General features: G+C 42.5%; 1 protein-coding gene across 2 annotated transcripts in view; it reads right to left on the bottom strand.

Annotated features, from left to right (window-relative positions):
- Positions 1-16,016, bottom strand: part of rap1aa (RAP1A, member of RAS oncogene family a) — a 90,297-nt gene extending 74,281 nt beyond the window's left edge. The window contains exon 1 of one of the 2 annotated variants that reach the window (XM_078420880.1): positions 15,929-16,016. The gene's annotated coding sequence lies outside the window, so the exon portion shown is untranslated. Of the gene's footprint in view, positions 1-11,580; positions 11,720-15,928 lie in introns of those variants that run through there. The other variant, XM_078420881.1, reaches the window with a different exon arrangement.
- Between the last annotated feature and the right edge of the window lie 1,605 nt (positions 16,017-17,621).

Below are 17,621 nucleotides of genomic sequence, written 5' to 3'. Positions count from 1 at the left end.
TCTCAAGGGTCAATGGGTCTACCCACAATGCTGTTAGGGAGAACTTCCAGAATTGTGACCTCATAACGTGAAGCAACAGTACCATGTAGAAACATAGAAAATAGGTGCAGGAGTAAGCCATTCCTAATCTGACACCATTCAAATAGTAATATGCCTTCTTGTTCTTGCCACCAAAGTGGAGAACCTCACATTTACCCACATTATACTGCATCTGCTATGCATCTGCCCACTCACCCAACATATCCAAGTCGCCCAGCAGCCTCGTAGCATCCTCCTCGCAGCTCATCCTGCCACCCAGCTGTGTGTCAACTGCAAACTTGGAGATATTACATTTAATTCCTTCGTCAAAATCATTAATATGTGTATAAATATGATACTGGGACATAGAAGCGTGACATAGACACCCAAAAATTAATTGTTGTAAAAAACAATGCAAACACATTTATTTACAAGTTTGACAACCGTCTGACTCTATCAAAAAGAAAGAAAGATAGTTCCACAACCGCAAGTAGTTTTTTCAGGTAATTTAAAATTTACCATAAAAGTGTTAACGTACGTAACATGGTGTCTCAATGGCATTTTATTGCAATGGTAGAACTTCTTTTTTCTAATTCATTAAAGGGTAGTTATTCATCCTATCCGTGGCGGTCCACAATGAAATTGGACAGTAAACCAATTTATTTACCGTCAGGCCATTTGACAGGTAGATTGGCAGCAACAGTTTGACAGCGTGGGAATTTTCGTGATGTTTTTGGCCTCCGCCATTACATGTAGTGTGCTTCAAACCCAGATATTCAACCCAGAAACCAGATATGCATCTCCCTTACATTTTCAAAGAATGCCCACACACTTTTCACAAAAATTCACGTAACCACTTAAAAAAAATTTTTTTTTTAATACAGCTCTTAGTAAACTGGAAGTAAATCCGGTTTATTCCTCGTTACAGTGAAGCTTGGTTTTCAAGTAACCCATACAAGATGTTATAGTTCAAAACTCTCAAGTACTTACCGACTTGTCAGTGATTTCAGCGAAAATTAGGGCGCCGGAGAAGCATTGATAGTGCGGGAATTTTCGCGATGTTTCAGAAGGGTGTAATCTCGACCTGACTCGGCTAGTATTTCCCCCAAAATACATTTAAAATGCAAACAAAATCTTGCCTTTCAAAACGCAGACAAGATGGTGTCCAATGGGCAGCTTTCATTAGGAAGATAGCGCTGGACAATTGAACGTCTCCTGTATTTAAACAGCAGACGCTCCGAAGACACGAAGGGTCATCAGGCTGCAGCACCGTCAGCAGAAAACTGACAAACTACACTGCCACTTACTTATAAAACGTTTTTATAAGTTGACAAATCCACCAGACATGAAAACAGCGGGTTAATGATGCCTGCTTATGTACGTAACGATTTGGACACGGAGAACAAAGTAAGCACATTATGTCTCGTTTGCTTTAAAGTATGTTGAGTTAAGAATTTTTGGACATGTATATTTTTTACTTGGCTTGAGCATCGTAGAAACAAATGAATATCGATCCGAAAAATATTCATTTTTCATGATTTCCAACGGCATCTTACGTACTTAACTCTCAGGACACGATGAGTTACGTACATGAGCATGATATTTTTTACTCTCCCAAATGAATATGTGCAACTAATTTCTCCAAGCAAAGTCGGGTTTGGAAAGGCATATCAAAGGTCCTCAAAAAAAATTTGTTTAGACAAATGTAGGCCATTACGATACGTATATATTTTCACATAAGTTATGATGTGTAAAAAATGTCACATTTTTGTGTCCAATTATGGGTCAAAATCAAAAACAAATTTTAATTTTACAACAGTTGAAGAACGTCTGGAACCATAAGTTTATATTATGTATTACATGGCTATATGAAGTACCACATACAAGCAAAACTTTCCCATCAAGTAAACACAATATACTTTTGCAGACAAATGAAAATAACATTAAAAAATCTCTCCAGTATCATATTTTTATACATATATATTGTAAATAACTGGGGTCCCAGCACTGGGCCTTGCAGCACCCCACTGGCCACTGCCTGCCTTTCAGAAAAGGACCCATTCTTTGCTTGCTGTCTACCAATGAGTTCTCTATCCATGTCAATACCCTACACCCAATACCATGTGCTCTAATTGTGCAAACTAATCTCTTGTGTGGGACTTTGTCAAATGCTTTTTGAAAGTCCAGATCCACTGGCTCTCCCTTATCCATTCTACTTGTTAAATCCTCAAAAAATTCCAGAAGATTAGTCAAGCATGATTTCCCCATCCATGCTGACTTTGACCGATCCAGTCACTGCTTTCCAAATGCGTTGCTATTACATATTTAATAATCGACTCAAGCATCTTCCCCACTACCAATGTCAGGCCAACTGGTCTATAATTCCCTATTTTCTCTCTCCCCCCTTTCTTAAAAAATGGGTTACATTAGCTACCCTCCGCTCCACAGGAACTGATCCAGAGACTATAGAACTTTGGAAACTCATCACCAATGCGTCCACGATTTCTTGGGCCACCTCCTCGAGTACTCTGGAATACAGACCATCAGACCCTGGGGATTTATCTGCCTTCAATCCCAACAGTTTACGCAACACCATTTCCTGACTAATGTGGATTTCATTCAGTTCCTCCCTCCCACTAGATCCTCAGTCCCCTAGTATTTCTGGGAGATTGTTTGTCTTCCTTAGTGAAGTCAGAACCAAAGTGCTTGTTTAACTGGTTTGCCTTTTCCTTGTTTCTCATTATAAATTCACCAATTTCTAACTGCAAGGGACCTACATTTGTCTTCCCTAATCTTTTCTTCTTCACGTATAGATAGAAACTTTTACAATCAGTTTTTATATTCTCCACAATCCAAGTCAGGATGGTATGTGGCTTGGAGGACAACTTCCAGGTGGTGATGGTGCCTTTGCTGGCTTTGTCCTTCTAAGCTGGTCACGGTCAAAGGTTTCGAAGGTGCTGCCGAAGGAGTCTTAGTGAATTACTTAAAGCATCCTCTGAAAGGTCTAAACTGCTGCAACTGTGCTTAGGTTGTGAAGTTAATGAATGGCTGGGGATGGTGTGTCTATCAAGCAGGATGCTATGTCCTTGTAGTATGAAGCTTCTAATGTTGTTGAAACTGCACTCATCCAGGCAAGCGCTGAGTATTCCATTAGACTCCTATCACAAGCCTTGCAGGAGGCGAGTTACATGCTGTAGGATTCCTAGCTTCTTCCCAGCTCTTAAGCCCACATTGTCTATGCGGCTACTCCAATTAAGTTTCTGGTCAATAGTACTCCCCTCACCCACCCCTGAGATATTAACAGTTGGGGGACTCATTTATGATAATGTAACTGAATGTCAGGCAGTGATAGCTGAATTTACTCCTGTTGGATATCATCATTGACTAGCACCTGGGAATACCTTAAATACCTGGGAGTCCACATCACAGAGGATCTGACATGGACAACACACATTGCCGCACTGGTGAGTAAGGCAAGGCAGTGCCTTTACCACCTCCGACAGCTGAGGAAATTCAGAGTCTCTGAGGATCCTTCAGTGCTTCTACTCTGGGGCTGTAGAAAGCATCTTGTCCGGCAACATCTCAATCTGGTTTGGGAACAGCTCTGCCCTGGACAGGAAGGATCTGTGGAGAGTAGTGCGTTCGGCTGAACGCACTATGGGAACTACACTCACCCCCCTGCAGGACCTATACATCAGGAGGTGCAGATCCAGAGTCAGCAACATTATGGGGGACCCCTACCACCCCAGCAACGGACTGTTCCAGCTGCCACGGTCAGGCAAACGCCTCCGCTGTCACACTGTGAAAACAGAGAAGATGAGACGGAGTTTCTTCCCACAGGCCATCAGGACTGTTAACTCTTATATCACCAGGGACTAATTTACTGTATTAATTTATTTTTTGTGTTAAAAAATTTTCTATTCTGTTTTGCAGTTTTAGCACAATCCACAGGTGTTGCCACTTTCATTTCACTGCACATCTTGTATATGTATGTGACAAATAAAGTAGACTTGACACTTAAGTGACAAGTAACATCAGCTTATACCCAGACACTGCCCAGGTCTTGCTGCATGTGGTTGTGGACTACATTGGAGGAATTGCAAATGGTGCTGAACATTGTGCAACCAGCTAACCAGCATTTCTGAGCTTAGAACTAATGAAAGTTATTGATGAATTTAATTTTAAACTAAACATTACAAGAATTTGAGATTAGTCTGGAATAAGGAACACATTTCTACCAAGCCCTTAAAATTAAAATAAAGTAGTGGAAAAATTTAGCAGATTAGATAGCATCTGTGGAGAATAAAAACTTGTTCCAACTGGATGTTTTTGCCAGGACTGATCAACTCTGACCAAATAGGAAAGGCTGGTTATATGAAAATTATTGAATTCAATAGTTTCTCTCTACACAGATATCACCCAATAGAAAGATATTCCCACCATGATTGCATTCTCATGGTCTTTTTCTTGCAACTGCTGGGTTCTACTACTTCCAGTTCTAATTAATTTGGTTGCCTCCGTCATCCCTTGCTCTCCCTCTTCTTCCTCCCCCCCCCCCCTCTTACTGTAGTAGCCAGTTTTTGAATTAACAGCTCAGAATCACCTGCTTCAATTTTTAAGAAAACCTTCAGAATTAAAATAATTTGATCAATTGGCTGTAAACTTTTATTTACTTGCCATTGCACCATTCAGTTGAAATACCATACGAGATTGACAGAACAGAGGGCATGCCAAAGCAGTCAACCGTTAGTTGAGGATTGGCTCAAGTTGAGAGTGGCCAACCTTGAAAGCAAGGGAATAAAGATACAATGGGAGGAGGTGAAGAATCACTTATGGCAGAGATAGATAGATTCTTGATTAGTACAGGTGTCAGGGGTTATGGGGAGAAGGCAGGAGAATGGGATTAGGAGGGAAAGATAGATCAGCCATGATTGAGTGGCATAGTAGATTTGATGGGCTGAGTGGCCTAATTCTGCTCCCATCACTTATGACCTTATAATCAAGAAGGTGGAAATAGAATCCTGGAAGGGCAGTCCTTTAATGAGGGCACTTAATGTGCTGGAAACCATGGACACGCTGAATTACCATCACTTGAGCATTCCTAAAATGTCCTTTGAAAGTTTACCAGCAGCATCTCCACAACTTTAACCTTGAATATTTTCTTTACATTCAATACATTTCAAAATGCCTTTATCAGTTAATGTAGCAAAATATTCCATGCTCTCTCCGTTGCACAAACATTTATATTTTTTCAGCCTTGTGGACTTGATGCAGATTACGACAACTTGATTTCTGTGTCTATAATCAGTAATCCATCTGCAATGTTAGTTCAGCTTGTTTTTTCTTCAATCTCCTGACCTGCTGGGCTTGTCCTCCTACTCTGCATTTCACAACTGCCATTCTTTGCTAAACAATACTTTGCATAGAAACACAGAAAAATAGGTGCAGGAGTAGGCCATTCAGCCCTTTGAGCCAGCACCACCATTCAATATGATCTTGGCTGATCATCTAAAATCAGTACCCTATTCTTGCTTTCTCCCCATATCCCTTGATTCCTTTAGCCCCAAGAGCTAAATCTAGCTCAGTCTTGAGAACATAATGCTTGAATCTTAAACTCCTACATATAGGATCAAAAACTCTATTCCCACTTGTCCCTCCTACTTCATAAAATCACCTTCTTGTGAAATAGAAACATTTCATTCCTTTCCTCTTATAAACAGTACCAGATCTTGCTCATATTGCAGGGGTACAGAAAACAACAGGAGGAGAATCGGTTGTCATTGCACCACCAGCATCCAACATATCCCTCCTGGAAAGAAGCCTTTGACCTAATTAATGAGATATAGTAGTTTTGAATTGTCTACTGAGTTCCTAAAAGCAATATCTACACAACTTAACTGAAAAGTTCAGTAGACTCAAATTCTAATTTACTTGTGCATTCAAAAATATACCAGTTTACAGATTTAACTGTTTAAATACAAGAATTAACACCATAAAAGCAAATAAAACAGGAACCTCTCCACACAAAAAGACTTCTACTTGAACGCACTCCACCACAGCTGGTGATAAGACACAAAAAGTTGGAGTAACCGAGCGGGACAGGCAGCATCTCTGGAGAGAAGGAAAGGGTGACGTTTCGGGTCAAGACCCTTCTTGTAAATGTAAAAACATTGCACAACAGTCACACGTTGCTAGAATTTAAGAAAATCAGATGCCAAGTAGAACGTTGAGCTAAGATCCTGTATTGAATCAAACAGGAAGGTGATCACAGTTTTAGTTTCCATGATGATGCAAAAGTATCTGATGTGAACTGCCAAAAAATTATCTAGACATATTTTGAAAATATTTAGCAATCAGTTCATTCCATAATCACAAGAACAGCTGACCCCAGTTTGAAGAAGGGTCCTGACTCAAAACACCACCCACCCTTTTTCTCCCGAGGTGCTGCCTGACCCATTGCGTTATTCTAGCACTCTGTGTCTACCTTCGGAATATACAAGCATTTGCAGTTTCTTTCTGCCTAATATTTCACTCCTGCACCATTTTCCTGTATGAAAAATATAGTCAATTGACTGAAATTAAATGGACTCAATTTAAATACTCAAGCAGTTTCGCCAGATACGGCCAGCTCTAAAATATTCTTGCCTTAGCACTAGAATAATTAGAAACATCTTTAATAATTGTTATTAGACTCCTTGGAACATTGGGTCAAGTATGTATTCCTTAAATTATAATCAAATATTCTACCTGATGACTGGTTTATTTAAAGCATAAATTTGGAGGTATTTATTATCCCACATCACTGACAGAATCAAAAATAACTAGTGAATGCAATGCACTAAAATAAATTAATAAATAATTAATCTGCTTTTCATGGTGACAAAGGGGCTCATGTTGTCGACCTCCTCGTGGTGAGCCCTGTCAACTGACCTCAGTCAGAAGCAGCAGCAGCAGAAATAACAACGAACAAACAGCTTGCAGCCCAAATGCAACCTCAGTTGCTGCAGCTTCACGCCCTTCTTAGGGTGGGCACCTAGTGATGTCGAACTGGATGGCATCACCCTGCTGCAGCTGAATGCGGAAGGCCTCACCAAAGGGAAGACCACCATCATCAAACATCTGCTACAGACCCACAAAGTCACTGCAATCCTGCTCCAAGAGACTCACAAAAGGGTATAGCTCCCATCTGAAGATCCCCGATTATACCCTGGCCGCCTACACCGAGCAACACCCACGGGATTGCCACTTTTGTCTACAGCGCCTGGAGGGCGTTACATAACTTCTGCTGCCTCAAACGCAAGAAGACGGTGACAAAATTAAGGACATTATTGGGAAGACAATCTTCAAACAATACCATTGATTTTAAAGATTGGTTGTCCATCAGGTTATCCATTGTTGACAAAGGCATATCCTGACTACAGGTGTTGTCTGTACGTTCTCCCTCTGACCACGTGGGTTTTCTCCCGCTGGTCAGATGTCCTCCCACATTCCAAAGTCATGCAGATTTGTAGGTTAATTGGCTTCCGTAAATCATCCCTGGTGTGTAGGATAGTACTAGTGCATAGGTGATCGCTGGTCAGTGCCGACTTTGTATGCTGAAGGTCCTGTTTCTGCACTCTATCTCATCTTCAATTTTGAATCCAAGCACTCAAATTCCATTCCTCAGAGCCTATGTCAGCAGTACTCTCACCAAGCCGATTTGTTTAATAGTGGCAGAGTAATCAGCACATGAGACTTTTTGCCACACGTTGATCATTGTCTTTGGCAAATTTTAGTGCACTGGGAATCATAAACTGCGCAAATTTAATTATTTGAAAAAACGTTATCCACCGTTCACCAAATATATTGATGTTCACCAAATATATGCAAGGGCATTTCATATAGCGTGTGTAAATATTTTGTATAGAAAAAACACTATTTTGGATGTGCTGATCAAACGTTTTCAACTACAGAAGCTAAGTTCACATTCCACAAGCACACCTACATAAAGACGCAAGCCTGCAAATGCCACAAAATCATCTTTTGCCACGTTTAATATCTCAGTTACCTAAAATGAAGCCTTTCATTGACTAACCCTTGAGCCACAATGTTTAAAACGTGGATATAATGCAATTCCAACAATCTGTATTGGAAGATAAAATTAAATTAGAGAAGGAATGTCAACTTGGGTTGTTACACACTGATTTTTTAAAATCCATTTAAGGGATGAGGACTTCACATGTTAAATCAGCATTTAATTGCCCATCGCTAGTAGTCCTCAAGGTACTGAAGAACTACCTTCATGTATTACAGCAGTCCAAGGTGTGGGTATGCCTACAGTGATGTTGAGGAGAATTCCAGTGTAGTCTCATATCGGTCTGAATATTCAGGGTAACTAAAAAAATAAGTACTTTGAGGAATGCAAAACAATTTCACAATTATTTCTAAATAATGGGATCTAATAGATGATTTGTACTGAGTATGGTCAGGTCAGGAAATTAAACCTGAAGACATTTATAAAGGCAGACAACAAATTACAATTAACCATCTGCACACAAATTTTCCCTCATCTGATTATTTTGTGAAGTGACTAACTGAATTGCATCAGGCACTGGGTAGCCAGATATCCCACCTCACAAAGACAGTGGAGGGACAAAGGGAAAACAGAGTAATCACAATGTGAAAAGAGGCCCTTTGGCTCAACTCATTTGTGCCAGCCAAGATAATCCCATTTGGCCTATATCACTCCAAACCTCCCTCATGCAAGAACATGTCCACGTGATTTTTTTTTGTAATGTTATTGTACCTGCCTCAACCACTTCCTCTGGCAGCTTATTTCATATGCACACCACCCGCTATGTGAAGAAGTTGCCCAGCAGTTGCCGTTTAAATCTTCCCCCTCCAACCTTAAATCTATGCCCTTGAATTTTCAATTCTTCATCCCTGGGGAAAAAGACTGCATTCACTTTATCATAAATCATTCATTCACTTTATGCCCTCATAATTTTACACATCTCCACAAGAACACTCGTCTTCTATGCTCCAGGGAATAAAGTCCTAACCTGTCAAAAGGCCTTGGCAAAAGTTAGATAGACAACATCCACGGCCCCACCCTCTTCTATCCCCTTGGTTACCTCATCAAAAAAAGATTTGAGAACCACAATTTCCCATGCACAAACGAGCCAAATGTTGGTAAATCTTGCCCCTCAGAAATCCCCCAAATAATGCCTCCAAAATTGACTTTGTTCAATTTAGGACCTTAATTTGTGGACCTATCTTTCCCATAGCTGTTTTAATACTAATATAATTATGCTCACTGGTCCCATAGTGCTTCTCCACTGACAGTTCAATCATCTGCACTACCTTGTTTCCCACAAGAAAGGCCAGTGTTTAGTCTTCTCCAGTAGGGCTCTCCATATTGAGTAATGAAGCTTTCTCTTGTATGTTTTTCTTTTAATTCAACCCCTTCTAAGCCCTCTGCACAATGAGAAATTTTGGGATATTTCCATTACTTTTGGTTCTGGTTGATTACTGCACAAACACCTTTTAAAGTGTTATCTCGCGCAGGTAGTTTTGTTCTACCATACTGACACAATAGCCAACACAGGTGATGAAAAACCATAGAGCTTTTTTTTATTAAAACATGGCTCCAAAGGATATTCCACATTGTTTTGACATCAGGAACTTGTGCAAATTTATTTTCTAAATTTGGCTGAATTCAAATAGATTTCAAATGTAGAAATTGTACAGAAAGAAAAGTACTACAAAAAAACTATTTTTCAAGAACAATCACTTCTGAGCGAAATATGCTCTCTCTTAACCCCATCCACCCCTTACACCAGCTCCAATTGCAAATCATACAATGTCGAGAAGATGCCGTTGACCAGAGCACTACAGTGCCCTGCTTGGATAACCTATTGCCCAAGGTTTTCAAATATGTCTCCACAGAAATTTACATAGAGAGGTATATTTGTGATAACATTATGCAAAACAGCCAAGCACAAATCGGAAATACAAGAGTATGGAAAAATATCTTTAAAAGATGTTGAGTAACAATGTAGGTAACTTACATGTAAACTGAATATAACAAAATGGACAGCCAATGCTCCCTTATAGTGGGGAGGTGAATATTTAGTATCCCTGAACTGGTCAGAATTCACAGGCTGGATTAAGGAAGTTAGAGGTCAGTGGGAACCAAACTCAAAAATATTATTACAGATCCCAGGGGAGAAAGGCATGAGTGTGGGAGTCATAACAGGAAAGAAAGATCTAATGCAAGCAAGCCACTTAGGATGGAGCAAGGTTTTGCTACATGGATTTCATGGAGGAAAGTCTGTTACAAAGGATTTATCAATAATGAGAAGAAAACCAAACTACAAGCAAGGGCAAAATTCAGCAACAGTACAATGGGAAAGAAACAGAAAACCAAGATTTGCAATTCAGCCTTTCACCCAATTACTGCACAAGTTGAAATTGTCACAATGCCATTTAAAAATGGTAATTGCATTTTTTAAATAGTTATCCAAAAAATAGGGTGTGTACAAGATATATAGCAGAATGCATCCTCCGAGTTTAAAAAAAATCATTTTCAGTTAATATAAATGCAGGAAGCTTGCACTTTTTTTAGTTTCAAGTCAAAACATGCTGCTTTAAGCGTCTCAGGCTAGGAACACATCCAATAACTTGTCAGTTTTGTAATGACAGTAACCAATCAACAGTCAGTGTGCAATTTCATGCCACAATTGCAGCAAAACAAAGGATGAACTTTACCATTCAATTCATCAAAAGGATCAGATATTCATTGTGCAAAAATCTCATTCCAGGAAGAGGAAAAAATGACTAAAATTTGCAATTCCTCCGTTTTAAAACAGCTTAAAATACAGCCCAACTCTACACTATACCAAAGTTGAGAAGCTTTGCTAGTTTAAAAAAAAAAATCCGCCTCTTTCAAATCGTATAAGCATTTTTAAGATGCTCTATTTGCATGGCAACAGCTTTATGAAGAGTAATTTTCAGTTAGTGGCATTCAATTTCATTATTAAACAAGACGTTCTCTCTAATATGTAGTTGCAGAAGATATTTAATACTGTAGTTATCGACAGCAACATCATATCAAAACTGAATAAAGTTTTAACAAAAACTAATTCTGATCTCATTTGATTGGACAAAACACAGAACATTCCAATTTCATTGAAATGTTAACCACAAAGATTCCTTTATCTTTAAAAGAAAGATGCTAATTAAGTTGCATTGGACATGCATTTTAAACTGATCAACAAACCAAATAACCTCATTCCACTTTTTAAAGATATGTTTTGATCATTGGCAAACTTTTAAAATTTCATTTGAAATTAATGACAAAAATTCATTTAATTGAAAATTTCATGTTGTTGCACTGTACCAACAGAAACAGCACAGAAAACATTTTTAAAACACCATACCAAAAAAATGGTCAGTATTTAACGCTCCACTTGTACTTTTCCTCAATTGAAACACAATTCTAATGCTCTAAACAAATTATAAACCTATATTTCTGCACTGCTCGGTTCAGATGGACATGATATAAAAAGATTTCACACTTACCATTTCACTCACTGAACTCATGCAGGGACACTGGATTTCAAAACTGACGTTAAAAGTGTAACTATAGTTCCAAATTCTACCGTTTTCATGTCAGGACGAGAGCAGCTACTTACGAAGCACTAATCAGAAGCCAATATCACAAAGAGATCCTTGCATAAACATTACAGAATAAGGAAGGAGAGTCGGCAGCCAATCAACACAAAGAAGTCTGAGGCGGAAGCAAATTTCTGACAATACACCACACCTTTAAAATGCGAGCTGAGCCTGCTCTACTCTGAAGCAGTTTATGCTATTTACATTAAAATATAGAGGAAATAAATCAGAAATTAGTTTTTAACATCATAATTCTAAAACCTCTTCATTTATACAATAAAGGACTGGAAAAAACAAAGATCAAACATGGAGATAGACACTAAATGTTGGAGTAACTCAGCAGAACAGGCAGCATCTCTGGATAGAAGGAATGGGTGACGTTTCGGATCAAAACCCTTCTTCAAACATGGAGTATAGATACAACTTTAGTTTTAAGGTATTGTAATTTTATCATTTACAGTTCATTTCAAATTTTGAACCTCTTCACTTTTTCTCCAGTGGAAACCCTTATTACTAACAAATTAAGATGTTTTGAGAATTTAAAACCCCCATCTATATAGCAAGGTATGGTCATTTTCATTCAACTAAAGGTTAATGTAAACTAGATTACAGTGATATTAAGAGTAAAACACAAGATGCTTCACAGGAACATTATCAAGCAAATTTTGACGTTAATCCAACAAGCAGACATTAGGTCAGATTATAATAGTAGTGTTTAAAAATTGTTTTAAAATAGGTAGTGAGAGAATTTCAGAGATTATGCTATTGGCAGCCAATAGCGAAGTTATAATTGGAATACAGTCCCAACCAGAGGCCGACAAGACCAGACAATCTGGGTTCAGTAAGGCTGTGCCAACCCAATATAGTACCTTATCCAGGACAGGGTATTCTTTGTAGTACTACATGTGTTCTTCATTCTTAACGAACAGCACTGAAGCAAGTTTTTTTTCTGAAAACTGCCTCCAGGTCAGGTATGGAAAAAATTACAAGTACTTGGGCTTGGTTTGGATTGATCACGGTCAAGTTATATTTTATGCCGAAGTAGACTTCTAAAATGGAGGGTCACAATATTTCAGAAGGTGCCATAGCTGAAAAGAATTGCAGAAATGAGGGGCAAAGCCGTAGAAGATTTTAAAAATCTTTCTTAAGATGCTGCTTAACTGGGAGCCAATGTAGGTCAGCAAGCAGAGGGATGGTGGGTAAACTGAACAGTTCTAGTTAAGATATGGGCAGCTCATTTGGATGACCTGATTTAAAGGATAGAACATTCAGACTGGACAAAAAACAAGCATTTTATACAAAGTACATACATTCATTTCTGTAGTAACTGCTGTTCTTACTCAATAGGACATTTGTCAAGATTTTACAAATCAGATTAAATAAAACACTCAATTCTCTGAATAATCCAGTCAAAAAGTTTTAAATGCACTAAATTGAAAAGGCATGTTGCCCCTAAAATACTTTACATCTCTTATAAAAAAATAATCTACAATTAGGTTGGCAAACCTACACTAAAAAAATGTAAATACCGATAATTGAGGCCACCTTAATCACCATATCACTCTCCTCTGAAGTGACTCGATGCAATTTCCACCATCTGGATGTTCAGTATGTTTAATTAATCGAAAGGAAAAAACAGAAAGCATTTACACACCATGTCACTACGCAAGATAACATACCCATATGGGCTGGCATGCCAAGAAGCAATTAACCTACAAGGGAGGCAAAAAACAAACCAGATCTTCAAAATTGGCCCCTCAATTTTATGAGGTGGATTGGTGTAAATACTGGAAGTTCTTCCTTAAACTTAAACCAAGCATGTCAACATTAAGTCACTGCAACACAGCTATCTGTGCCTATGACTTTACCCAGACACTGTACAACTTTCAGTTGCATAGTCTTCAGTTTACAGAAACAAATCTTTATTAAAAAGCCAAAAATTGCAAATGCTAAAAACCAGAAACAAACCACTGGATACATACATTCAGGTTAGGCAGGATCCAGAGACAAGTGGAGACTTAACATTTCAGCCGCTGACTTTTCATCAGTTTTCAACCTGAAATGTCCACTTAACCCTGTTTCACTCGCTCTATTTTCTATTTTAAATGCAGCCTGATTTGTGGAGTATTTCCAGCAATAAAGCAGCAATAAAGTTTCACAGGCTTATTACACTTTGCCGGCTGATTTATTTCTGAACTGCATGTTTGATTTTTGCCAGTAAAACTTCAGAAGGATTTCCTGACTGACATTATTTTTTTTATTAAAACAAAATACTTCTGCAAGATACTGCCCAGGCACACTCAGGATTTGCTACACAGGAGGCAACATCAAGCTCTCGGCCCCCCCACCATTCCCCCCTCTAATCCGGGGCAGGGCCTTCACCCCACCCCCCCAATGATCCCACACGTAGCTCAACCCTCAACCCCAAGGTAGTTGGCAGGGCACGTTCCAAAGGGCCCTTGGAGGATACACCCCCCCCCCCTAAAGCCTCCTAGGGTGGTGCCGAGACAGCACCTAAAGACCGTCGTGGGGTGTACCCTCCAGCCCCAAACACTCCCTGAGGTGCCAACCCCCAACCTTGTTTGATATTTGCCAGTAAACATCAAATGGGTTTCCTGGCTGACCTTTTTAATTTGGTTAAAACACTTCTGCAAGATACTTCCCTGGCACCCTCAGGATTTACTGTTCGGCACCCCATCATTTTTTCCCCCTACCCCCCCAAAACCAGGGCAAGGCACACACAGCCCCAAAAAGTCCTAGGGTATTTAATTAGGGCATGCCAAAAGTGGCATCCCCCAAAAAGGGCCCTCTGGTGGCACCCTTCCCAGCCACAAACACTCCCTGGGGTGCCCACCCCACCCCCACGGCCCAAACAAAAGGGACTTTGGGGTGCCCCTCCCAAGCCAAGGGTGGTGCCCACTCCAAAACACCCCAAGGTGCTAGGCTAGGGTGACACCCCATTAGTACAAAAGGCCCCTCGGGGTAGCCCTACACCCCAGCCTCTCCCAAGGGGTGGCACCTTCAACCACAAACACTCCCTGGGGGGGTGCCACCTTCAACCACAAACACTCCCTGGGGTGCCCACCCCAACCTCCCCCAAGGGTGACGTCTCCCCACCCCACACAAACTCCCCCAAGGGTGACGCCTTCCCACCCCACACAAACTCCCCCAAAGGTGACGCCTTCCCACCCCACACAAACTCCCCCAAGGGTGGCTCCTTGAATGTCTCTCCTCCCCCCCCCCCGCTCCCCGCCCGAATCCCCCGGCACCAAAGCAAGAGGGGCCCTAGGGTGCCCACCCCACACAGCCGCAAAGTGTGACAACTGCGCCCCCCCCCCCCCCCCCTCCGGACGAGGGAACGAAGACCCGGTTGTGGGTGCGGGGGGAGAGGAGGGAGTGAGAGGAGGGAGTGAGAGGAGGGAGTGAGAGGAGGGAGTGAGAGGAGGGAGTGAGAGGAGGGAGTGAGAGGAGGGAGTGAGAGGAGGGAGTGAGAGGAGGGAGTGAGAGGAGGGAGTGAGAGGAGGGAGTGAGAGGAGGGAGTGAGAGGAGGGAGTGAGAGGAGGGAGTGAGGGAGTGAGAGGAGGGAGTGAGGGAGTGAGAGGAGGGAGTGAGAGGGGGGAGGGAGTGAGAGGGGGGGAGGGTGGAGAGGGAGTGAGGGGGGGGAGGGTGGAGAGGGTGTGAGGGGGGGGAGGGTGGAGAGGGAGTGAGGGGAGAGGAGGGAGTGAGGGGGGGGGAGGGAGTGAGGGGGGGGGGAGGGAGTGAGGGGGGGGGGAGGGAGTGAGGGGGGGGGAGGGAGTGAGGGGGGGGAGGGAGTGAGGGGGGGGGGGGGAGGGAGTGAGGGGGGGGGGGAGGGAGTGAGGGGGGGGAGGGAGTGAGAGGGGGGGAGGGAGTGAGAGGGGGGGAGGGAGGGTGGAGTGGGGAGGGGGGAGGGAATGAACAGGCCCAGAAGCCTCGCCCCTCGAGTGAGGGCGGGGACGCCTCCCGCGGACCGGGGATCACCGCCCCCTCGACTCTACTCCAGCCGGCAACTGCCCGCCTGGGCTGGGGCTCGGGGTCTGTCTCCCCGCGGGGGCCCGGCGGCGGCGGCGGCGGCGGCGGCGGCATCGCCTCCCTCACGCCTCGTCCACTCTCCCCTCAGACCGCCACCGTCGGCGGGCAGCCGCCACTCTCTGACACCCGTCGGCGGTGACGGCGGACGGCAACAACCCCTCTCTACCCCCCACACTCTCTCTCTCTCTCCCCCTCCAGCCGGTACCTCAGGCTCCCTCGGTCGGTCGGTCCGTCCGTACGCTCCGCGCCGCTCCTGTCACTGCCGCCCGCCCAACGTCAGCCCAGCCTCGCTCTGGCGCGCCTTCAAACGGCAACGCCTCTTAAAAACGTCGGCGGTGGTCCCCACCGCTACACATACTCACACATCCAAAACATGCACACACACATGCACACATACATACACATACACACACACACACGCACACACATACACACACACACATGCGTACACACATGCGTACACACACATGCATACATACACACACACACACAGTGTAAGAAAATAGCTGCAGATGCTGGTACAAATCAAAGGTATTTATTTCACAAAATGCTGGAGTAACTCAACAGATCAGGCAACATCTCAGGAGAGAAGGAATGGGTGACATTTCGGGTCGATACCCTTCTTCAGACTCATACATACACCCACACACCCACATACACACCCACACACACACCCACATACACACACCCACATACACACGCACACACACACACATACACACACACACACACATATACACATACATACACACACACATGCATACACACACATACACACACGCATACACACATGCATATGCACACATGCATACACACACATGCATACACACATACACACACACATGCACACACACACATACACACACACATCTCACACACATCACACATACACACACACACACATACAAAACATACACACACAAAACATACACACACACATACACACACAACATACACACACATACAAAACATACACACACATACAAAACATACACACACACATACACACACGTACACATACACACACATACGTACACACACACAAATACCCCATATACCCACATACACAGCCACACACATACACACACACACATACAAAAGTCAGAGAGTGGTGAAGGTGTGGAATTCTCTGCCTCAGAAGGCAGTGGAGGCCAGTTCATTGGATGCTTTCAAGAGAGAGCTGGATAGAGCTCTTAAGGATAGCGGAGTGAGGGGGTATGGGGAGAAGGCAGGAACGGGGTACTGATTGAGAGTGATCAGCCATGATCGCATTGAATGGCGGTGCTGGCTCGAAGGGCTGAATGGCCTACTCCTGCACCTATTGTCTATTGTCTATTGTCTAAAACATACACACACATACAAAACATACACACACACACGTACAAAACACACACACATACAAAACATACACACATACATACACAACATACATACACATACAAAACATACACACACATACAAAACATACACACACATACATACACACACACACATACCATCCCATCCTGACTACTTAGCCCAGCCACTGAAGAGCTCACAGAGTGATCCTAATTTGAGGAATGAACAAAACATTCTCGCTATTGAGGGAATTGCAGCGTAGGTTACCAGGTTAATTCCCGGGAGCAGTGATCATTAAGGGAAGAGGTTAGAGTGAGTCAGGGGCGTGAAAAATCTGAGGCGGAGAAGGGTCTCGAACCGAAACGTCACCCATTCCTTCTCTCCTGAGATGCTGCCAGACCCGCTGAGTTACTCCAGCATTTTGTGATACCATAGTTTAATTCCCGGGATGGCGGGACTGACATATGACAGGAAATAGAAGGTGGACACAAAATGCTGGAGTAACTCAGCGGGTCAGGCAGCATCTCAGGAGAGAAGGAATGGGTGACGTTTCGGGTTGG

This window comes from Rhinoraja longicauda, chromosome 24 (assembly GCF_053455715.1).
Source record: "Rhinoraja longicauda isolate Sanriku21f chromosome 24, sRhiLon1.1, whole genome shotgun sequence".
In the NCBI taxonomy this organism is placed as follows: Eukaryota; Metazoa; Chordata; class Chondrichthyes; order Rajiformes; family Arhynchobatidae; genus Rhinoraja; species Rhinoraja longicauda.
This window is presented reverse-complemented; position numbering and strand designations above follow the sequence as displayed.